The sequence below is a fragment of the Halichoeres trimaculatus genome, unplaced genomic scaffold (assembly GCF_033239565.1).
Source record: "Halichoeres trimaculatus isolate MK-OKI-2021-1 unplaced genomic scaffold, fHalTri1.1 fHalTri1_scaffold_6, whole genome shotgun sequence".
In the NCBI taxonomy this organism is placed as follows: domain Eukaryota; kingdom Metazoa; phylum Chordata; class Actinopteri; order Labriformes; family Labridae; genus Halichoeres; species Halichoeres trimaculatus.
The window spans coordinates 38,770,133-38,795,832 of NW_027437184.1; the positions used below are offsets into that span (position 1 = coordinate 38,770,133).

Sequence of the window (25,700 nt, forward strand, 5' to 3'; positions counted from 1 at the left end):
GAATTAGCAGTGCAAAAGAAGAAAAACACTAAAACTAAATTGACTTTTTTGGAATTTAGTGAAACGGAGCACTGTCACTGGAGGACATCACAGCTCCTCAGCTCTCCGTCAGCTCTCCGTCAGCTCTCCATCAGCTCTCCATCAGCTCTCCGTCAGCTCTCTGTCAGCATGGGAGTTTTTTGACTTAAGCCAAACTAGAGGAGTTACAGCCATTCAGCATTTTCCCAGTATTTCTGTTGTTTTGTTTAGCAGGGCTGTGTCACATACGTGTGATCATTGTAATGAACCATTCATCACTGGAAAGATTCTTGAGGTTTCCAATGCCATTTGATTGTTTCTGATTGAACAAACTGGGACAGAGTTATTGTAAGAAACACTCAGCTTAAGGCAACGTGTTGTTTGCTCTTAACGGTAACAGGAAGCTTAACACAAAATTTCAAACAACTTCTCATGTTGTAGAGAGAAATGTCTCCATTCAGTAAGAAGATGAGGTTTGAAACAGCAAAGGGTTATGTTTGGTGAGAAAACTTAAAATAGAAACGTTTTTAAGTCTTTGGGAAAGACACTTAACATATAAAGAAGTAGAAGTTTCCATTTGAAATCATGACATCATTATCATGTTACGGTTAAATACTGAATATAAAATAACTGATTCAATAATTAATGTGTTTATCACTGTTTTAAACCATGAGGATCCTGCACAACCTCTTACCTGAAAAAAATAACAATAATCCTCATGTTAGAGACCCTGTGAGGAGTTTCTAAGTGATCTTGAAAAAATCTCCCTTCTAGATATCTGCCTGATCTTAATCCACACTTAAACATGAGATTATCAGCACCAATACAGATTATTCTGAAATGCTACAACTTAACTTTCCAATCAGTCAAGCATGACTGGATTGATTTACAGCACGTCTAAGTTTCTATGACAACACCACACTGTCTGATGACATTTATCAGTGAGAAGAGAGATCTGTGTTTGTCTCTGCTGAAAATGATTTCTGTGATTAATTTTGTAGTGATGGTGGACACTGGAGCCTAACTGTCAGAGAGTGATAGAGCACCAGCTAAAGGCTACCACACAGGCTAAAGGCTGTGAACAGGAGCTAATCTGTTTGTGCTAACGTTGACTGCAACCCACAGTCAGCAGTTATTCTGCAGTGGTCTGTTCAAACTTGAGAGTCTATCAATAAAATGAAGAGTGAGGTTACGTTAGCTCTGATTGGTAGATGACTGGCAGGACAGAACCAGGATTCACTAACGTTACACATTACAGACACGTCTCACAGCACTGAGCTGCCAGCTGAGCTATGAATATGCAGTACAGACTTACATTTGATGTCACATTACAAACTGTAGTGGTACGTAACTGTACTGATAAATACCTTGCCTCATGGTGTTGTTTCTGGTGAAAGGTTGTCTTGAAGAAAGAATATTTATTTGGATCTGGTCTCCATTTAATTCCAAAACAAACACAAGCCTTGCTCAAAGTCACATCTTCATGACAGTGTGTGTGAGACTCCAGGCCACAAGGTGGTGCCATTAAAATACATCCTCCTCACAGCATCTTTAATGATAGTGCGAGTGCAGATTCGATATCTCTGCACAAACAGCCGTCTTTCCTTAAAGCACAAGTGACAAAGTGTTAGTGTTAAAAACACAGCAATGCTGCGTTACTGACACACCCAATCATTCAACAGACTGTCAAAAGGTGGACACGCCTTAAAGTCTGATCCTCAAACGCTGGAGGATAACTGAAACCAGAACTCAAATACTGTCCTTCAGTGATGCTCAGACATGCTCAGTGTGAACAGACCAACAGTTTGATTACTGAATTAAAAACACACTCAATACTGGAGCAAAACCAGCTCAAAGTGGGAACACAGCATGTCTGAAGTATAAATGTTCTGAGTTTAAACTGAAACTATTGTTAAAACAGACTGAAGTCTCCTCTGGCCTTACTGCAGACACCACGGTGTTCATCATTGTGTTCAGCCACACAGAGGAGTATCAGAGAGCCACGGAGATAACTGAACTCTCAGACACAATCTGTTTCCCTGAAAGCCTGGTTTTCTAACCCTCCTCTCAGACAAATAAAGGTGCTGCTGATCAAAGCCCTCCCTGTCTTCAGATTGGCTTTTGTCATTAACACAGGATGGAGGTTTCTTTAGGAGCATCTGCTGTTTCCTCAGCTGATGCTGCGAAGCAGCGAGGAAACAAACTTTCTCACAGGAGGAAAGTTCAAAGCACCTCCTGATTTCCAGTAAATTGCTTCGCCTGATTTGCCATTTCAAATAAATTGCAGCGTTGGCCAAAATTTGCAATTCACAGGAAGTCGTCTCCTCAGCTGCATAGAGGAAGTTAATCCATATTTCACGTTTGAATATAAGATGGAAGCAGAAAGAAAGGGAAGATAGGTAGCTCTTTGCCAGGAGATGAGGAGCGGAAAAGGAGGAGGAGGAGGAGGAGGTGGAGGGGGAGCTGTGGGAGTGGAGGAAAGGCGAGAGAATGGGAAGAAACAGGCGCCATTTAGAGTAAATGGCATCCAAAAACCCTCTCCAATTATCTTTGCCTACCATGCCAGTGAGACTGACTTAATTAAAACGACTTGAGAGGGAGGGGAGGGAGGAAGGAGCTGCCAGTGATTGAGGGGGCAGGCAGGCGACGTATCTGCACGGAAACACAAAGCTCAGGCATCGCGCAGGCTGTCCACCACTCTGCCTTTTCAATTCCCCACTTCAAAAGAGAAGAAAGAAATACTAATAAAAAAGAGAGGGGGCCCTCACCAGACACACACACACGTAATTGTGCTGTTTAAATCCGACATTTTTATCATTGTTGGAATATTGGTTGGGGGAAAGAGGGATGGATAAAAATGGATAATAAAATGCTGTTTTTTGTTCTTGCCTGACTGCCCCCTCCTATAATCCATCTGCCTTCTTCTGAGGAAAACCTCTGACAGTGACCTTTTCGCATGGGGTGTGTTTCTATGGAAACATCGTCTAGCCCCTCAGTGTTTGGTGTTTTTCTGTCATCGAGGAGCAAAAACTGGCTCACTTTCTGACTAAGAGGCAGACGACATCACTTTTAGGGATTTATAAGAGTGTGTATTATTTCCTGTTTTTACTGAAGGCCCAGGACAGAACGGAGCACAGCTACTGCTGCTTAAAGAAACTTAAAGAGAGGGTGTACTCTGCTTTCCCTGTGTTAAACATGGAAATAAAATATCCATCCTGGATACTTAGACCAAACACAGATTTTCAAACCTCTACGTATTCATATGCCGTAGAAATCTCTGAATCTGTCTGTAGACTGATCAAAACACTTAGATCTAAAAAATAGCACAAGGTTTTCACCAGATCTCCATGCAATTTTTGGGAGATCTGGGGAAGACTTCTTAAGATCAGTAAGTAGAGTTCAAAGTGCTTGACAGTGATTAGGGATGGGCTATGAAGTTAAATTTGTGCCATCAGAAACTCAATTTGAATTAAAATATCAAATTTGAAAAAGCATGATGTGTAATGGAATTTAATGTTTTGAAATTGAATTTATTTTTTTAATCAAATTATTTTTTTCATTTGAATTTGAAAGTGTATTTTACCTATGAAAATTCAACTCTTTTTATACTTTCATTTCAAAAACACAGAATTCAGTTTCATTTTACAAAAGTCAGATTCAGTTTTACAATTCAGTTTCAATTCAGAGTGGCAAGGCCATTATATCATCTTGTGTCTGTAAAGGAGACTAACCGAGCAGATTCACAGACCCCTCTACACGTCCGCTAACTGTGCCGACATACCAGGGCTGGTGTGTTAGCTGTTGTTAGCCCGCCCTGCGTTTAGTTCACAAATACCACACGAGGGATGTTAATAACACTGTGGCAGCATTTCTAAAAATATAAGTTGAACAATACTATGTATACGGCTGATTTAGTGTTACAAACATTTGTCAGAAGTGCTTATGAACTGATTATCACAGGAGCTTGAAAACTGTTTAGAATGGGGGGCAGCCATCTTTGATTGTCATCATTTCAGGGATAGCCAGTATTCATTTCTATACCAGCTACCGGGTTGCAGTGCGGGTGCTGTAGTCTATTCCAGCTGTCACTGGGCGAGAGGCGGTACCGGTCGCCAGTCAATCGCAGGGTAACATAGTGGACAGACAACCCTGTGTATTATGTGGTTTCAAACTTGATTATTCAGCCGCTGGTCTTCAGCCATCGTTGAACTGACAACCGTCCCACTCAGGGGAGGAGGAGTACAGCTAGACAAAACACAGGAGAGTCCACAGACGTGTAGAGGGTGTCTGTGAATCTGTGCTCGATTAGTCTCCCTACAGACACAAGATGACATAATGGTCGTGCCGCTCTGAATTGAAACTGAATTGTAAAACTGAATCTGACTTTTGTGAATTGAAATTGAATTCTGTGTTTTTGGATTTTTAGTATAAAAAGAGCTGAATCTTTCTGTATATTTGAATTTAAGGTATAAAATTGTTGAATTTTCATAGGTAAAAAACACTTTCAAATCTATTTTAAAAAATACATTCAATTTCCAAACATTAAATCCCATTACACATCATGCTTTTTAAAATTCAATATTTTAATTCAAATTCAGTTTCTGATGGCACAAATATAACCTCCTAATGGGCACCTTACAGATCTAAGATGATACTGAACCAGTGGCTGGTACCTGGCATATCTGTACTCAACAGCACCAATTAGGGTACTTTTGCATGTTTATGTGGTATTAAATCTTAATTTGTTAAATAATACAATCTGAAAGTTTTTAAATTTAACATATTTTTCTCAGTATATAAACTTGCAATGCTGTGTTCATGGCCAGCATAAAAAAATCACCCACTCTTCTACTCCTTCATAGTCACAGGGATGCGTTTAGGTACCTGAACGTGGAACCGTTTTGGTTTAAAGACCCGTTTCCACCAAGCGGGTCAGTTCAGTTCGTCTCGGTACGGCACACATTTTACAGTGTTTCCACTGACTAATCCCGGGGCAGATCCCCAAATAACTGAGACGAGCTGTCCCACTTTATGGGACCCTTCTGTAGGGGGGCCAGACTTAAACTCATCCAAACTCTGAAGGTGGAGCTACAACACTGCAGACTGTTGATTGGTCCAAGGAATGGTCACTTCCTGTGTGACAGCAGCTGCTGTATTTCTCCTGGCGGCTCACAGCCTTCTCTGAAACAAAGCTTGATTGATCTTAGTAACAAAGAGCCACATGCCAATCACAAAGAAGACAAATTGCTGGATGTCTTCATCATTGCTCCTTGTTCACTGCGTCAAGTTTTTCTTCTACATTGGATTATTAGTGGGGTACACTATGTGGCGCTGCTATGGAAACATGCTATTTTTTAACAGATGCAGCTTTCGGCATCTGGCTTACTGCCTAGTTTGATGTGGAAACACAAACAAGATCAGGATTAACCGTACCAAACCATGCCAAACCGCACTGTGCCCAAACGGACTGCTTGGTGGAAACGTGGCGTTTGTGAATCAGTACTCGGTACTACAGACAGAATTCAGTCAGTACCTGTAAAAGTACCTAATACTGTACCCATTCCTAGCAGTGATTGAACAACACATGAAGACAACACAGTCAGTGAAAACCAAAGTCTCCTGGACCTCCAACTCATTTCAATGACTTTCCCTGTAAGTCATGGAGGTCCCTGTACCAAAAATACTGGGTTTCTAAGATCATATGTCTAAAACTGTTGGCGTTTGAGACATGCTGAAATGATGAGGTACTAGCAAGAGGATCTTCTAGCTGGTTCATGGCCTCAAACTACAAGGTCTGCCCATAACCTAGCCCCTGACAGGTCTTGAGAATTCTGGCCAATCATAGGAAAAGGGGTTTGTAGAGCAGGGAGCCTTAAAGAGGCAACAGATAAACAAAGTGTTTCCCACAGAGGTTGAAAAAAGGGTTTTCTGAAACACCTGTGAGAGAAAAAAGAAAAAGGATTTTCTTTCTACTTATTTCTTTTTTTTTTTTTTTCTGTAAATCATGTTAAATGACTATGGGGGCACCAGAGGGACAGAACAAGGAATAAAATTGTGGCATGATACACCCCCTTTAACTTTGCAGAATATTTAGTCTTTCGGCAATAAATGTGACTGTTCACAGTGTTAGAACAATGTTACTGTTGAGGTTTGCAATTCTGAAAGTGAACACTCCTAACCTGTTCAGGCTCATCCAGTTTTAAAGATGTCACAAATCTCCAGCATTATGAGCATCTCCCACAGCATTATACTAATGGAGGTATAAATCTAGCAGCAGGTGCAGCGAGGTTCACACGGTGTTTAAAATATGTGCATACATTTCCATCTGAGTATGAGAGTATGAGCGGACAGCTTCTTTAGGTCTGAAACATTAAACTTTCCAAACAGTTTCAAAACTCAGCATGCTTTTAAGAAACACAGGAGGACATTTAATTCAGTTTGAAAGGGCCTCTCCCCATAAGCACAAACACACACACACACTCACACTCAGCTGCACACTCCTCACACCTTGATCAGCCAACACAGTCAGTGCTCATGTGTCACAGTGAACACCTGTTACTGCGCTTTTGTCTTGAGAGCTTATTGTCAGAGAGTGCTCAGTGTTTCTCACTGAAGACAACACAAACTCAGGCTCTTTCTTCAAATGTGTCTGCACAGAAGGTTGGTGGGCGCTCTAATTTGAAGTTTAGGTGTGAGAATACACTGTATATGATAATTACCAGCACTGAGACACCACTGTATCCGTATATAAGGGCTGTGGGGGCTGGGCTAAGGCAGCCCAGATTAAAATCAAGGTTTAAAAAAGCAGCTATAATTCAGACTTTGAATGACCTTCCTGGGCTTTTGTTCCAGTATTTATGTGTTTTTGTTTTCGGGAAACATCACGTTTATTTACAGCAGGAGGAAATTTTCTGGCTTAAAACAAACTCTAGATAAATCACATGAAATCAAACATGATGGTCAGGAGACAAAGGATTTAAACAAATGTCTGTCTTTAGCTGTTTTAAAGCAGCTCTTAACAGAGATAGACTGGTAGCATGGAAAACAAGGTCTAAAAAACCTGAGGATCAATGTGGAGCTGCTGTTCTGTCCCTGCTCATCTATAGTCAGTAAAGGTGAAAACACACAGGGTAAAGTGGAGTTTTTAATCACTGCTTCAAATTGCAGAGCTGTGGGCACAATACAAGGACTGTTTCACTTTTATGATTGTCCCTAAATGCACCTGCAGTGACAGACAGATGCACCGGGCAGACAGTTTACTGCACTCTGCACTGAGTTGATCCAAACCTCCAAACATCTGACTAAATGTGTCTAAACCTCCAACCTGTTGATTCCTAGTCTGGTTTTGCTCAGTATGTCCATTTGTTGTTGTAGTCAGGCTAAATACAAACCGTTTTTGACGTGCTTTGTTTTATTTTGAAAGTCTCCGGGTGTTTCTAGGTAGTTTCTGTGCTCTACTTCCTGTCCTGCTCAATTTTTCAAATTTCTTGCGGTTGAAAAGCACCTTTAGATAAGTCACAGTGCAGATAGATATGTTGTGAAACAGGATGAAACTTTTTTTTCTTTTTTTCCTCTAAGATCCTCTAAGAAAACACTGTGAAACATACGTTATCTTGAATCTTTGAGTTTGGGTGTGATGGGCTTTAGTTTCTGTGTGTGTGTGTGTGTGTGTGTGTGTGTGTGTGTGTGTGTGTGTGTGTGTGTGTGTGTGTGTGTGTGTGTGTGTGTGCAGAGACAGGAAAGAGGGTTGACTTAGCAACCATTATTTTGATGGGGCTGAAGCCAAGTGTCTCCACATATCCACTTTCTCCTCTTCATCCCCTGTGCTCTCTGTTTTTCCATCTCAAGAGTCCTTCGTCTCTTCTCCTCTTCATCACCCTCTTCTTCTTCGTCTTCCTCATTCTAACCGCTCCTCTCTATTCTTCCTTTTTTTTTTCCCTAAACTCACGTTCTTCTCCTTTCACTGCCTTTTCTCCCCTTTATTCCCCCTTTTCTCCCCCGTCTCACCCTGCTGGGGGGAGCCTCATGTGGGGCTCAGAGAGGAGACAGAGAGGAAGAATATTAATCACCTTGTGGTCGTCTTAATGTGGTGGTTTATTGGTGTTAAAATGATGATGTGTGCTGCTCTGCTAGCACTGCCGACAGCCTCTGAAATGAAAAAGATCCAGATCAACTGTGTACCCTTAACCCCGGGACTCTGCTTCTCACTGCCGAGATTGTTCCTTACACAGAAAGACACACACACACACACACACACACACACACACACACACACACACACACACACACACACACACACACACACACACACACACACACACAAACACACGTTCTCAGCTCCAGTTGCCAGGGAGACCGCCATACCAGGGCTCTGACCCAGGAGGTTTGGGACTGTTTTCCAGCCCCCCTCCCTCCCCCCTGAAGCAGGAGAAATGGCAGCTGTAGGACAGCTGTTCCTACCAGGCCGAGCCTCAAACCACAACCATCATCCCACCGCCAGAGCGGCCCGGACGGCATTTTAGGGACAAAAACAGCCCGCAGCCAGAACCATTACACACATCTGCCCTGCTCAGATCCTCCAGAGGAAGACGAGCAGGAGGCAGAATCTGCAAAGTTTAGCAAAGAGTTTACTCAATGTTTCTGTCGGATTCTCGCTCCAAACTCACTGATCGGCTCCTCTCACTCCACCTATGTGTTTCTGTTGGGAGCTCCACCAGTGAAACTCAGCTGAAACTACAAGCAGTCTATATTCTGTAGTCTGGTCCCAATCATCATGCATCATATTCTTATCCCATCCCATGATATCCCATAATTCCTTTCTGTGGATAAAGCTTTAATTTCTGCACTGATCACGCAGCAGTAATCGTTCACAGGTCAGCTTTTGTGTCCTGATCAGATACACGAGGGGGCATCTGCTCACCGTCATCAGGTATCTGCAGAACGCCACCCTGAATCTATATTTTCTTCTTCTGTGAAACATTTTTTGGGGTCGTTAAACCTTCACTGAGGGATGAACGATGGTCCAGAGAGAGCAAGGAGAGCCTGGCAGAAAGGAGCCTCAGGTTTGGAAAACAGCCTCTGTGCACAACTCCTGACATGTGATTAATGATTATTTTTCTTTATGTAAAGATCCCAAAACTGTTGAATGCATGAGCAGGAAACAGAGCAGCAGATTTTGTTTTAACTAACTGTTTGCCCTCTGAAGTAAAAAGTTTTATAATTCCAGACACACCAATAACTTGCTGACTACGCTTCAGAGCGTTTCCACCGAGCCGTTTGGGTTTGGCTCCTGGATCCTGAGCTCACTGCAGCCAACTATACCACGGCTTAGCAGACAGGGATGTAAGCAACAACTACATACAGCAATCATCAATTGTTCAGAGATCTTTTTTCCTAAAACCTTTACAAAGGGGGTACTTTGATTTCTCATTATGTTAAACATAGATATCATTTAACAACAGGGATGTGTATTGATATGATCTTATTGATACCGATGCCCAATTCTGCTTTTCAGTCAAATTCTTTACCCATTTCCTTATCAGCTCCTCCTGTGAGTTTTCTAAAAACCAAAAGTAGCTCTACAGGTTTTCTGTGTCAACAACATTTTTTGAGTTTATAAGTGAATCTGCATCAAGATATCTCTGGACATGAATAAATCTAAAACAAAAAACAAAACACAAACTGTGCACCGATGTATTGTTTTGTTATATGTTATTGACTGAAGCAGGTCATCTAGTTTCTCGAAGAGGTTATAGCAATGCTTTGTGTTGTTTAGAACATTGAGCATGTTGTGTCAATGCTTAATTCAGCCATGAGCCTGCAGTAACTCTTCTTCTACCTTCCTGTCTGAAAACATTTACCCGTTAGTATTTTACCATTTAGAGTTCTCAGTATTGTTAACAGAGACTAACTGTGATGTGTTTCTGTAATGAAAGTTAAAATTCTGGTTTAACACCAAAGTTATATCAATGCATGCTAACCACTAGCACATCCAAGCAATTTCTCATGTACATTAGCATCAAGCTAGCTCTATATTCTCTGTGTGTTTAGTTCTTCAGTAAAACTTCAAGCTGAAAATCCTGACTCAGAGTTTTCTTGGGAAACTGTTATCATCTGCTAAGCTAAGGTAGCTGGGGCAGAATAGTAGATGTAAGGTCCTTTAAGTTTCAGCTATGCAACCACACTCTTCCTGGAACCCAAAAGACTGGAACCCAAAGACCCAAAGACTGCTGCCTGGTGAATGGTGGTGAGGACGCTGCCAGATTGCGAGTCAGTACCGTTTATAGTCCGAATTACAGCGGTATCTGAGTTCCAGCATAATGTCAAGAATCACAAAGGGAACTGTTAAGCATAAAGGCTAATGATGTGGATGGATTGAACCATTTCTCATCGATTTTTAACAGGGACTGGTTTTGGATACCCATCCCTCAGTGACAATGCTGGTTGTTCAGACTGAACATGCAGATTTTATAACTGCTACATATTTGTATGTTGTAGAAATCCCTGAATCTGTCTGTAAACTGACCAAGTGTCCACTCTAAAAATAGCACCAGATCTTCACAAGACTTGTTGAAATGATGAGTTTATCACATGAGAATGTGCTAACTGGACACATTTAGCAAGGTGGACCTCGAACATCAAGGTCTGCCTGTAGCCCCACCCTGAACAGGCCTCCAGAGGGCTGGCCAATCAGAGGGAAGGGGGTCTGTGAAGCGGCGAGCTTCAAAGAGACAGTAGCTAAAATGTTATGTTTCAGTCAGAGGCTGAAATAAGATGTAAGAAAAACTTACAGAATAAGGGTTTTCTAAAACACCAGACTTAGATCAGTAGTTTGTTTTTTCTTTTTAGCTGTAAATCATGTGAGGCAACCACGGGGCATTAAAGGGACATAATAAAGACTCAAAATAGCTCAGTTACCCCTCCTTAATCTACTCCATTCTTCCTTCTTTGTTCTTTCTCAAAGTGAACCTCCGTTTAAAGGAGCATGATTCCTTCACCTTCTGTCAGCTTCACTGGCCTCAGACCATGTCTGCAGTCATCACTCCATCACGCCTAACCTTTGCACTCTCTGGGGCTTCATCACCTCACCAGCCTCAGACAGCATCATCAACACCATCATCATCTTCATCGACCAACACCAGCCTTCACTGGATGATGGAGTTTTCTGCTGCTCTTTGAGTCATCAACTTGTCTCTCCTGGTTGAAATATCTGTTTTTTTTCTCACCAACAAATGGTCCGGTCTGTTTTAATGCTCTCTTCAGTGTTTCTTTTTTTGACACACTGACTCAATGTAGCTCAGGTATCTTTCAGCATCTGTTCTTCTCTCACTCACTCTTTTATGTCCTGTCTCTTTTTTGTTTTCATCTCACTGAAGCATCTGTATCATCTCTGACATGTTGTCAGGTCAGTTTAATGTTCTCTGTAGAGGCTATTTTACACTCTGAAACACTGTTTATCTCTGTCTCAAGAAACCTTTACACATCTGTTCTTCTTCCTAATATGCTGTCAGCAGAGTGCAGTCTGTTTGAGCAGGTTTAGCCAAAAGCCACCAACCACCATGTTTTCTTATCAGCCTAACTCTACCGTCTCCTGCAGGCTGAGCTGTCTGTTGGCTTCTGTCTTTGACCTCTGCTCCATATGTGACCTTCAACACTCTGATTCTTGAATGTACGGGAGATGATCACCAGTCTGTGACAGCAGCCTCCTATAAAGAGACCTAAGGCACTTGTTTCTCATGAATAAAATGAAACATGAATTTGCTTTGGCTGTTCCAGTCTTAAATTTTTATTTCAAACTATATTAATGTTGATCATTGAGTTTTTAATTTCTTGTGTATCTTTCTTTATACTAAATAGTTTTCTGACAAAGGGCTAATTAGCTTATCTTAAAGACTCATCTTTACGCTTTTCAATACTTTCTGGATGGTGATAATTCTGTCTGCTTTGAATTTTCTGGTGCTTTTACACCAAAGGAAACAGAGTTTAAATTTGGTTCTGGAATAACCGATCCATCTCTAAAAACATTACTTTCCAGAAACTTTGAGTGATGGGGCATGCAAGCTGGAAGTTTCTGATTGGTGGAGCAGCATCAGTGTTTTTATTTCCCCAGCTGTGATGGTCTTGGTTTAGTCCCTCCTGAACTATGGTCTTCTCTGAGCCTGATGGTGTGAATGTGTCTCTGTCAGCTCCCGGTGTTCCACTTTAAAGAGTGACCCTGTAAACTGGAGACCTTCAGCTCAAGGTGTCAGTGGAGATCCAGGTTACAGCAGCTGTTCAAACACAGGAGGAGTCCTTAAACTTTAAAGATGCAATGAGGAGGATCTGTTATAATGTGACTGTCTCGCCATGGAGTCCCCGCACACTGTCGTAAATTACTTTTAGCGAGGTGTGTGTTTGTTTTGGAATTAACTGGATCTCAACCAATTTTCTTTGTTAAAGAAAACTTTTTATTGGATACATTGCACAAAGGTGAGGGACTTATCAGTACAGTTATGTAGCGCTATGGTTTAAAACGTTACATCAAGCAAACGTTGTATTGGCTGGCTATTTGTAGCGCTATCTTCAGCCCAGTGCACCAATATATCTGTAGACAAACGTGACATAAATAATCACTGTCAGTTTGTATGTAGTTTAGTAGCTGTCTATCTTTAGCTCAGCTGACAGCCCAGTGCTCTGAGACATGTCAGTAATGTGTAACATTACTAATTCCTGGTTCTGTTCTACCAGTCATCTACCAATCAGAGCTAACGTAACCTCACTCTTCATTTTATTGATAGACTCTCAAGTTTGAACAGACCACTGCAGAATAACTGCTGACTGTGGGTTGGAGTCAACGTTAGCACAAACAGAATAGCCCCTGTGTTTTCGCCTTTAGCTGGCGCTCTATCTCTCTCCTGTTTCTCTGTCTTCTGCTCTTCTGTCCTTTTTCTGTCTGACAGTTAGGCTCCAGTGTCCACCATCACTACAAAATTAATCACAGAAATCATTTTCAGCAGAGAAAAAAAAACATTTCTCTGCTCTCTAATACACTTCATCAGATGAGGTGGTGTTGTTATTGAGACCTAGACATACTGTAAAGTTAATCCAGTCCTGGTCAACCTGACCTTAAGCTAAGAAGTAGTTATCACCTGTAACCAGCAACACTGGTGCTGATAATCTCATTTTAAAGGGTGGATCATGATCAGGCATATATCTAGCAGGGAGACTTTTTTAAAGATCACTCAGAAAGTCCTCACAGCTCCTTAAATAGGGTGACCAAGCATCCTCTTTTGCCCGGACATGTCCACTTTTTACGTCCTGTCCGGGGTGTCCGGGCGGGTTTAATAAATTCACGAAAATGTCCGGTGTTCACTGATTTTCATAGGACCATTACGCATGTCCGTAAATCGACCGGCGCTTGCAAACAATACTATCATGCGCATCACTTACCGAGAGGCTGCCTTGTGGGCAGGTCTGCTCTGCGCGTGCACATACACGCATACAGAGTGAGGAGATCAGAGAGAAGGCGAGAGAGAGAGACACATAGACGGAGAGCGGAGAAGACGGGGCTGTTTAGACAGCGGAGCTGTATTGCACGGAAGATGCCTAGGCGTAAGTGCAGCTTCACAGGTGAACTGCAAAAAAAAAATTCCGACATACCGTCCCGGTCGGGACAAGTGGGAGGCGGAGTGAACCGTGTGCAAAGCTGGCACATATGTCTCAGTGTCTGATTAAGGTGCTGGAGATCTCAAAGCTCACATGGACACCGAAAAACATGACATGACAGGGCATGTTTGGCATTTCATACTGTAAAACACCACAACAGCTACAGGTCCATGGATTGCACCAGTGCCTTGCTAAAAAAAGACATTTCCTGACTCTGACGTTGCTAAAAAGTTTAGGAGTGCTGGCACCAATGCCCGGTACCTGGCAATCGGTAACGGTACTCAACGGTACAAATTTTCGGTACTTTTTTTGTAGTTATGTGGTAAAAAATTTCACTTTCTTTAACAATATCATATACATATTTTTCAATTTAACATATATATCCTTCAGTATATACCCTTGCAATGCTGTGTTCATGTCCATCATGGAAAATCGACTATTCTTTCACTTCCTCACAGTCACAAGGATGTGTTCAGGTACCCAAACGTGGTACCTTTTGATTTTACATGAATCGCTACTCGGTACTTTTGACAGAATTCGGTCGGTACCTTTTGAAGTACCTGATTCGGTACCCATCTCTAGGTGTAATAGCCCCCCATTCTGTTGAAGTCACTCATGAAGCAATCAATAAAATCCAGTACTGTGGTGTTTCCACAGACGGGAGTAACCACGGGGCAGTGAAAATATTAAGAATATAAGAAGCCTGTCTGAATTTGTGCCTCGAGGCCAGTGCCGTTGTCCTCTTTTTTGGAAATCAAAATATAGTCACCCTACCTTAAATATATGTGTTGAGATCTCATTAGATAAGTATTCCAACGTCAGAGATCTACCAGTTTAAAAACCTCTTGTAAAAAAGACAGTTTCTGCAGCTTTTCTTCTTTCAAGTGTTGATTCAATCTATGTACCTGCACAGGCCAAATGTCCTTCATGCTAACAGGCTAATGGCTGTAGTGCAAATAAAGTTGGCAGCTTGTCTGTCTCCTTCCATGGTGTCATCTTTGCTTAATGGTCTTTGCCCCTGTCTTATTGCCCTCTCATGGTCTGGGGTTGTAGTGCATTTTTTCTTTCTTTCTTTTTTTTTTTAAACTGAAGTAGCAGCTGAAGACCGCTTTGTTTGGGCTTTCTTTAACTCGTCTATATTATTATTATTTCTTATGACTGTTACAAAGGTCTCTCGATCCATCTTTAATCTTTACCTGTGAAGCACTTTGACATGTCAGGTCTTTAAAGGTGCAGCTGAAATAAACTAAATTGACTAATTCACATCTCTCCATCACATGACAGTGGTTTTGCTCACTGCCCACAGCAGACAGTCTGTGGATAATTGGCCCAATTTCCAGCCTGTATGATGCTTCCTCATTGTTTATCACTAAATTTCCCTCGGTACCCTCTTTGTGGATCTATTTGCATTCTCTCCCCAAAAGAGATAATTACCTCCCAGAGAAGAAGAAGTGTCCACACAGAGCTCTGAACTTTTGTACTGACTGAGGATTTGTTCAGTTAAAGGGGAAAAACTCTAACACTGTTTTCCTCCACTTCAGCGGATCCTGATTGTTCTTTGTGCCATGGGTAAGAAGTCAGAGATGATGCTTAGGTAGTGTTAAAGCTCAAAAACCAACAGCTGACACAGCTGAACTATAAGATCCCTCCTGCGCTCCAACACACAGGGCGGCGGCAGCAGCAGTCGGGGAAGTCAGTGCTGCTGGAGTATCACATCCACTTTACAATATCCATTACCACCCTGACTCCATAATGCTGCTCCTCATAGGTGAACACGTTGCTTTACACAGCGTGTAATAGAATTTGGCAGAGCCATCATCTGCAGGAGCCAAAGGGGCCATCGAGCTGAAATGTGGGCAGACAAAGCGTGTCAGCTTTAGGATGCTGCTGGGAGTGAAGGTAAAGAGTAACTCATCCTGACACCACAGAACACACACCGTGGGACAGAGGAGAGGGGAGTTATCAAGCACTTGTGTGGTCTTATCTTTGTTTGTTGAGGGAGAGTGAAAGAGTCAGACTCAAAAAGGAAAAAGATTTTACCGTCTCTCTTTTTGTTGAGTTATTTAACTAAAGTCGAGTCAAGAATAACTTATTCACATCTCAAATAAGACACCTCGGGAGAAATCAATTTGCTTATCTGCATTTCACAAAATCAAATAAGGCAAATTTCCCTGCATAAGCCAAAATGTCGCAAATAAAAATAGAAACAAATGTAGGTTTCCTGGTTGAGTCATGTGTCCACAGTGTGGGCAACCGTCCAGCTGGAGGCCCCACATGCCATCTCCCAACTCTCCATCGCTTCCTGCTCTGCCCAAAGTCCTGTACTCTCAAAAAGATAGGTGTGAAATTAAAAAAAAAAAAAAAAAGAAGAGGAAAAAAACAGGACCGTTTCTAGGACATAATCAGTGATTTTTTTTTTTTATTTTTTTTTTTTTGCAAAAACAGACTGAAAGCTCTTTGATGACTTTAAATTAATTGTGAAGCAGACTGAAACCAACAATTCTTCCCTTTTCTGATCAACAAAAGTTTCTAAGTTCCCGTTTGCAGCTTTAAAGTGACTCAATAAATATGAAATCTAAAATAACTTAATGACAGTTTTCACATTATTTCTCTATATCTAGAAACATCCATACTTCAGCTGTTAAGTCTTTGACCCCCCCCCCCCCCCCGGGCAGGTTAAGGTATTTTGTGACTACTGAGAAATAGTCGGTCCTTTCAAAGTTTATATCACTTTTTGCATTAACCCATCAGTGTTTGTTTTGATCTGTTTGGTCCTCTCGGCAGCTTCAAAGCTTGAATTTGACCTGACGTTTGCTACTCTCCTCTGTGCGTTTCAAATCTAAAGATTTCGTCCCAATGATTTGATTTCTTGCAGTGATTTTCTCCTGGTTAAAGGTTGTCATGTGGTGATCTTCCTTTCAGTGCTTGTTGGATCCATACGATGAGGGAACAGATATTTTTGTATTAATTAGAGCAGAATGTATCATCAGACAACAGCAGGAACAGATTTAACAGCTCTGAATGATACTAGGACCCTCAGTGGGCCTGTGGTGGCGTGGGCTCTTCTCTAACCCCTCTGCACACTCACAGTCTGTATTATTGCCTGGCTCTCATAACATCCTGTTCTATCTCAGACATGTATTTGCATCCAACCATGTTTTCGCCCTGCTAAGTCTCTCTCTGTCTAAATGAGGTGTGAAAAATGTGGGAGGATTTGGACCACGCTGTCCACTTTCTCCTGAAATATAAAATTCATACATATCCTTTGCTGTTACTTTGCCAGCAGTGAAATATCTGCCTCTGAGACACGTAAAAGTAGCTGCATTGACGTGTTATCACTGAGTGTGTTTGTCACTTTCACTGTGTCTCTCTTTATAATTGTCTTCTACAGAAAGATAACCTGATCTTTTTTTTTTTTTTAAAGAGTTTGAATGGTGGTGATTTGGCTCTCCCCCTCCATCTGTTTTGTTTTCCTTCCATCTCCCTCTTTTTGATGAGCTGGGTCTTCAGTCCCCCTTATAAAATCCCATTAGCTCTTAATGAAGTCGGGCTCCTAGCCTCTCGGCCTCACCTCATTTAGCACGATTGTCTGGCGGCCATTAGCATGGAGGCAATTACAGCCGCACGACAAGAGTAATTGGAAATGCCGACAGGGACCCTGAGAAATGGGAATAAATAAATATAAAAAAAATATTCAAACTAATAAGCTTCCATTCAGATGGCAGGAGGGAGCCGCATGTGTCTAAGTTAAATCAACATAATTACAATTAGAGCTGGTGGGGTAAAGAGCCAGGGTGAGGGAAACAGATCTGCATGGATTGGAGGGTGGTGGTAAAACAGAGGCACAGAGTGAGATCACACAGTCAGGATTACATTGAGACCAGGTCCGTGTAACACAGGGGACGGAGAAGATGCTTCAGGTCCTCTTTGAAGAAAGCAGAAAGCCTCCAAACACAAAGTCCGGATGCAGAGATCAGATCTGATTTGTCTTCAGTTTTATGATCTCAGGTTGATTGTAACATGTCCTGAACCAGATTTTAGAAAGGAGTAAAGTCTATTTTCAAAATGGATGGAGATTTTCTTATAATCACTTCGATTTTCATTTTCTATTATAGAACAATCACTGAGCAAGACCAAAAAATGTTCTGTTTGGTTATTTTCTAAGACCACATGTGGTCACAAGCAGGGGTAGAGCACCAAAAAAGCCAGGGCTCTCCCACCCAACAGGCACTGTCAGCAGACAGTCCTGAGCCCACTGTGGAAACACGTCAAAGAGAATCTGATACTGACATGGTTGCCCAGTCCTGTTTTGAAAAAGATTATGTTTTTCATTTCTCCTTAGCGACTGCTAATGCTATATCATCTCCATTTGCAGCATTGTTGTCTCTGGAAGTGCAGCTGTAAGCGTCAAATAACATGCTTCTCTTCATCATCATGAAATTGTGACCTCCAGCAGTGGCTTAAAGTGTTGTTAGTCAATGTTATGATGAATGAAGAACTGTTCAATTTCATGTTTATCTACACAGCTGCTGCTGTCTCAGTCCCCAAAGTTATCAAGTACTTAGTCCTGATACACACTTCCAGATGTCTTGATTTAACTAAAATCCTCAGAACGATCACTTAATCCTGATCCGAGGAAACCGGAAACAAAGCAAATCAAACTCTTTCCATAAGCAGGTCTGAATGAGGTCCTAAAGACTTTACTGCTGCTCTCCACCAGCATCCAATCTGTAACAGCACGTGTGTCTGAGAGATGAATTACAGCAGGTAATGTTGTTTGGTTCCCCCAACCAGGAGGAAGTGTTAATGGTCCTGTTTGTTTAGTCAGCGCATTAAAAGATGCTGGAAAAGGTCTTACAACACTAGCTCTGGATACAAAGATCACACAAGTCAACAGATTCAAGAAGGTGGACAGTGTCAAGATAGCGTTGGTTACCATAATCTGCATAACATGCAGGGCCATGACTTTGAGCCTTTTATTGAGTGACCAGAGCTAACATCGTGCAACCAGTGATGTTTGTAGAGAGATTCCTTTTTCTTGGTAGATGATGCTAGATGGTCTGATTTCTGACAGTGTCAGGGGCATATGAGTCTCTGTAACTCTATTACAGTAGTCACTTTCCTTAAAGAGGGGTCACTGTGCTCCACTAACCCCCTTCCCTCTGATTGGCCAGTCGTCTGGAGGCCTGTCAGAGGCAGGGTTATGGGCAACTCTTGGTGGTTGAGGCCCATCCCTCCAAAGAGTCATGCACCATTTAGGAGACCCTTATGTGATGACCTCATCATTTCAGCAGGTCTTGGGATCACCTTGAGAAGATCTTGGGCTTTTTTTAAAACATGGTGTCAAAGATGGGTACGCTTTACATTTGAAAGGATTCCCGGTACCTGGCAATCAGTATCCATACTCAATGGTACCAACTTTGGTACTTCTGTGTGTTTATGCAGTAATAATTTTTTTTTTTTTTTTTTTTTAATTATAAAATCTCAAAGTTTTTCAATTTAACATATTTATTTCTCAATATATAAACCTGCAATGCTGTGTTCATGTCCATCATGGAAATTTGCCTTCTCTTCCACTCCCTCACAGTCACAACTTTGATTTTATGTCAATTGGTACACTGTACTCAACAGAATTTAGTGGGTACCTATAAAGGTAGCAAATCCAGTACCCATCCCTACGTAGCATTCTGATCAGTTCACAGACAGATTCAGGGATTTCTATGGATATGTAGAGGTAAAGGGTCTGAACGAGAGAGGAAGTTGTGCGGCAAAGGGTGGAAAGGAAACAGCAGAAAAGCTGACGCGTATCAGCGCAACAATAGACAAAGGTAGCTGAGAAGGCCTTTGAGGTGGGCTCAGGCTTCCTGAAGGGGCCACCGCAAACTGTCTGTCTCTGTTGGCCGCTCAGTTCCACTGTCCAATTTTCAGGACAAACTGTTTCCTAACTGAACTGTGTCAGAGTTTTCATCATTTTTGCAAAATTCTTGTGGGAAAGGTCGATCGGACACGCAGAGTTGATTGGCTGATGGTTTCATAGCATCATTCAAACCTGTTGGTGAGACATGAAATTCAAGGAACCCAACCAACTTTACCAAACAAAGCAGTTAAATCTGAGGAGCAACGATGTGTGGAACAAAACGTAACGTCTGAAGTGGTTTCAGTGTATGACAAGCCTCTGAATGTTTGGTCAATCCCATAAAAACAAAATCAAATGAAAGCTGGCTCAATGCTCTATTCTCACACCACCGCATGAAGTAAAAGACAACTTCTGAAGTCTGGGAGTATGATGCTGAAACAACAGCAGGCTGTAAGCTGCAGGCTGTAAGCTGCAGGCTGGGTGCCAGATTGCCATGGCATTTGTCCTGTTAACACCCCCACTCCTCCATGCCCCTTGCTCCCACCGCCCACCACCACTGTTGCCCCCTTTCCTGCCCCCTAAGCTGAATGACAGGTGGCAGAAACCCGATCAGCTCAGCCTTCATCAAGGAAGCACTCCCTTCACAAATGGGCATGCTGCCCACTCGCCCACCCAAACTCCACAGCTCAGGGGGCTCAGAGGCTGGACGCGGCGTGTGTGTGTGTGTGTGTGTGTGTGTGTGTGTGTGTGTGTGTGTGTGTGTGTGTGTGTGTGTGTGTGTGTGTGTGTGAGTGTGAATAAATGAGGCAGGGGGACAGGGTAGCTGGGCTACAATGGACTCAGATTCATGGGGGGAAAGGGGTGAGGGGTATAATGGACTTTTTGGCAGAAGAACCAAGCAGCAGAGCTGGCACCGGGTGTGCAGGGCTCAAACGGGAAACAGGGGGCCAGCTCCCACAATAGTCCATGTGAGAGTCCCACAGGGTCACCCACAATAGCGGGGCAAGCGACTGTTGTCAACAGTGACCTCTGAGATCTCACTGCTTGAACTGATGGTCACCCCCTTCAGCACTTCCTTTATAGCGTAGCCACTCAGCTAAAGCAGGATTATTATTGATATTATTGATCCAACAGGAAAGTCTATCATCCGGACATTTTAAAAATGTACCTTTCAAAACAAGCAAACATTGTCAGTATGTACCGTAGTTTAGTAGCCGCCCATATTTAGCACTACCCACAGCCCAGTGCTCTAAGACATGTCTGTTATTTTATTGTTAGACTCTCAAGTTTGAACAGACCACTAGAGAATAACTGCTGACTGTGGGTTGGAGTCAGCTTCAGCACAAACAGTTTAGCCAGTGTTAGCCTTTAGCTCCAGTTTTAGCCTTTGGCGCCTGTTGAAGTCTGAAACTTCAGCTAAAGCCATTAGCCTGTGTTTTAGCCTTGAACCATTGTTTTCACCTTAAGGCTGTGTTATAGCTTTTTCTCCTGTGTTAGCCTTTAGCTGGTGCTCTGTCTCTCTCCTGTTTCTCTTTCTTCTGCTCTTCTGTCCTTTTTCTGTCTGACAGTTAGGCTCCAGTGTCCACCATCACTACAAAATTAATCACAGAAATCGTTTTCAGCAGAGACAAACACAGATCTCTCTCCTCTCTGCTAAACTTCTTCAGCCGGCGTGGTGTTGTCATAGAGACTTAAGTCGCGTTTTCACCAAGCAGTCTGGTTCAGTTTGGTACAGTTTGGCACAGTTTGGCACGGTTTGGTACAGCTAAGCCTGATCTCGTTTGTGTTTCCACAGCAAACTGTGCCCTCTCATGGTAGGCGATGTGTAAGCCTGATGCCAAAAGCCACAGCTGTTGAACAATAGTGTGACACCATAGCAGTGCAACACAGTTTACCCCACTAACAAATCTAACGAAGAAGAAAACGTGACGCAGTAAACAAAGAGCACAGATGGAAGACATGCAGCATTTTGTCCTCTCTGTGATTGCCATCAAGCTTTGTTTCAGAGAAGTCTGTGTGCCGCCAGGAGAAATGCAGCCGCTGTCGGGGTGGGTGATGATTCTTTGACCAATCAATGATCTTCAGTATGGTAGCTCCACCTTTCAGGAGTGGATTGGTTCAGTCTGGCACCCATACAGAAGGGTCTTAAAAAGTGGGACGGCTCGTCTTGGTTATTTGGGGATCTGTCCCTGGTAAAGTCAGTGGAAACGCCACAAAATGCACGCCGTACCGAGATGAACTGAACCGGTCTGCTTGGTGGAAACGCGGCTTTAAATCAATCCGGTCCTGCTCAACTCGATTGGGAAGCTAAGACGTAGCATTTAGGAATAACCTTTCTTGGTGCTGATAATTTCATGGTAAAGTGTGGATTATGATCAGGCAGATTTCTAGAGGGGAGACTTTTGTTAGCCCAAATAATACCTAGTGGAATCAGTTCATCTTATCAGTCTATCTGAATAGAAAATCAACCAGTAGAGTAAATCAGTAAATAAAGATCTGGTTTAGTTCTCCTGATTAATTCATGCTGTCAATTTCTGAACAATATTTTATGATGGAAAACCTTTTTCCAGTCTCTTCTCATTTCCCAGAATAAAACAAACTCTGAAATATTTCATGAAACAAGCCTTACACTTGTCATACTGCAGAGAAGTCTGAGCACAGAATAAAATATCAGAGTCAGAGGGACACCTTTCCTTTCCAAGAGTTTGAAATAAAATCAAAGTAACATGACATCTCACAAAGAACGGCACCACTTCTCTGCCCCTGTGGTGTCTGGGCATGTTTTCCAGCTCCTCATCTTCATGGGGATGAGACAACTTGATGTGCTCTCCGACACTTCCTGCCTTTATTCACTAAATCAGATTTGGAAACCTATCGGCTATCTATAAGGACAAAGTGCAGCAGAGCATCTTGGCGCGAAATTGAAAATCCTCCGAGTAACACAGGCCTGTCCTTGTGCAACCCACTGTCCCTGTTCTCCATGAAAAAGTTTATTTGTGTAAAACAGCTCTACGAGCAATCACTCCACGGGCTGGGATGATAGTCAGTGGTGGTGGGGGGGTGATATAATGGGGGGTCTCCAGCCAGGAGGAGATTTAATTAGTGAAATCTCATTAAGTCTAACAGAATTAAGCGTAAAACAATCCTTGGTGCTGAACAGTGCTGGAGGTTTTTGGGTGATGGAAGGGAGGGCAGGAGGGGGGACACTCAGGGACTGAGAGGACATGGAGACTGGCTGTGCGATTAGTCTGGTCTTTGTGCAGGAAGAGACAAACGGCTTAGTGAGACCAGACCTCCTCTGGCTATCAGGTAGGAACTGCCATGTGCGCACTGAAACCCCATCGTCTCAGCTCCTATTTTGACTGTGGCCTCTTCCCATTGTACGGGCTTTCACAGGCTTTTACTACGAGGACTAATTAGGATTTAGAGAAACATTTTCAATGGTTAGTGTTTCTGAAAGGATCGATTTAAATGGAGGGTTGAAACAAGAGTAGAAGAGTGACAGAGGATGGCAAGTTGTTTCCAAGAGCTGGACAGTAAATGCTGTCAGTCCCAAAATACTGACTTGGACTGTCAGATCCAGCAGTTCCCACCCAAGATTTAATCAATCCAAGTAAGCCGTGATTATCGAGAACTGAAACCAACCTATATTTACAAACTCTGTGTATCTCTTACCAATCCATACAAAGTCACACCTCTACATGGAAACGCAGCCTTTGTCCAAAGGGAAAAATGGTTTGAACTATGTTACAGACGTTGATCAAATTCAGCAACGTGTAGCTTCTGTGCAGCTGTGTAGCTCCTTTTTGTTATTGCCATCCTGTCAGCACCTCAGGGTGGGTGGGATCAGCCTACGGGTTGTTGGGCAGTACCTAGGACTCACTGCCTGTAACCAGCTAACTGAGTATCATCTCTATCACCGCTATAGATTCAGCTTAACATGTTTCCAAACATATCTGCATGAACGTGAATCTGATCCATTCTCAGACTCTTTCTCTCAACATCTACTCCACCTTTATCACCTTTTTACAGGTTGTTGCTCTTAAACAGATGTTAAATGTTAACTCATTACCCTGTTCAGCTTGTAGTTCTGTGTGCTGCTGTGAAGTTCAATAACTTGCCTTTTCAAATTAAATGTCTGTTCTCATGAGGCATTTTTTGACTGATACGCACTATACTCTGGAGTGACTTATTGACCGGAAATTATGGTATGTGTAAGAAGGCGAGACAAATGGCAGCCCATCCATTGCCATGGAACTCAATGTGATGTCTCATGTGCCTGTAGACTCCCTGCACTGTGACATCTCCATCCGCAATCTGCCTCCATTAGCTTCAGTAAATGTTAATAATTGTTCCTCTTTGTGTACCAAAGTTAGTTTTGGAGTTCCACAAGGTTCAGTGCTTGGGCCACTTATTTTCTTTTGAGACATGGTTCCTCCAGGTAGCACCATGATGACACATGCCATAAATGTTCACTGCTCTGCAGATGACACTCAGTTATAGCTTTGAATGATGCCTGAAGAAAACAACTAGTTAACTGAACAGGGAGCACGCTTTAAAGGCACTGATAGGACCATGTCAGTGCTCTGTTCATAATCCACAGTTTCAAATGAGATCATCAGCACCAAAACTGGTTATTTCTTAATGCTTTTTCTCAGTGTCCGTGGTAGGGATGTGGTTTCCCTGGGGAAAGCAAATCTGTTAACGGCACATCATGCGGAAGTTCCTTCAGTGACATTACACAGGCTGAACAGTGTTTTCTAGGCTTTTGGAAGAAGAAAATAAAAGGTTGCCACCATACAGGTTAGTTTGAGATGCTGTGATAAGTAGGGGTGAGTATTGGCAGGATCCTCACAGTACGTTACACATCATGATACTTCACCATATCACCATATCACAATATTTGGAAATATTAAGATATTTTATAAAGTTAACTATTTGATTAGGAACAACTTTTCTATTTTATTAAGTTTGAAATAAAGTCAGATCCAGTGTTTCATACTAACACTTGAAAACATAAAGAGCATCAAGTTTGTCACTTAAACTACTGTGACATTAAACTAAAGTTAGAAAAAAACATTGGGTGAAAGTTCTGGTCAGTTGGTGAAACTGATAAATATCACTTGGTGTAACCAATGCTATTCATAAAAATGTAATATTGCACAAACCATGACTATGATTATTATTTTATCAGCCTACTACACTGTAAAATTAACTTCTTTTGATTTTAAACTGACTGACCCAAGAATAGAGAAAACATTAATGTTTACTGCATCAAAATCCACATCATCAAGTTTAGGAAAAAATATTTTGGATATACTTTGAGATTATATTTACTATACAGTTTATGGCCATCATACAGCAGAGTAGCTTTTCAGCACCATTGACTGCAGTGGAGGTGGGGAAGACGTATTGTACTTTTCAACTCACCTAAAATACAAATTTTTATTTTAACAAAAATATTCATATAAAGAGTTAGAATATCTATATTTTATCACAGGTCAAAGAATCACAATATATTGCAATAATGATATTTTTTCACACCTCTAATGATAAAAGTTGCTATTTTTAAGTGACATAAACAACCGGGAAAGGCGACTGGAAGGTTTGAACCTCCAGGGATCATCAGGAGATACAGGAGTCATGTACATACTGCATACCAAACAATCATTTCAGCTTTGCAGGGGACAGGGCGGAGTAGGAAACTGCAGAAGAGCAAAGTCATCCATTATGGATCCCATGGTCAGAACCTATACTCTGAGAGACCTTGAGCTGAGTCATGAGTGAGCAGGAGGTACGTAAAGAGCAGCAGGAAAACTCTGAAGTCTCTGAAGTCAGAACTGGTTTCTGACGCAGATACTCAATATTTCACACACTTTGCTGCATCAATTAGCACAGGCCTTCTGAAATGGGCTTTATCATGGAATGAGGTGAATAAACACTCACAGTTAGCTTGCCCACAGCAACCCAGCAGCTGAAAGTGTTGTTCTCTGCTCCGTGGTCTGTTTTCCCCCTCCTCACAGAACCTGTAGACAGAAGGGCAACGTTTGAGCCACGAGACCTGACACAGTCATCAGTATTCATGGAAAAGTCTTTAAGATGTTGAAGCAGAGAAGAGGTGACAAAAGATATATGTACTGACATTGTGCAGCTTGTGATACACTCCAACTTCTTAACCTGG

The 25,700-nt window shown here is 42.2% G+C and overlaps 1 protein-coding gene across 2 annotated transcripts in view; it reads right to left on the reverse strand.

Moving 5' to 3' along the window:
• The window catches only part of LOC141791611 (homeobox protein PKNOX2-like), a 142,966-nt gene that overhangs the window by 78,526 nt on the left and 38,740 nt on the right, over window positions 1-25,700 (reverse strand). For both annotated transcript variants that reach the window (XM_074672186.1, XM_074672185.1), the window contains exon 2: window positions 25,466-25,545. The gene's annotated coding sequence lies outside the window, so the exon portion shown is untranslated. The remainder of the gene's footprint in view (window positions 1-25,465; window positions 25,546-25,700) is intronic.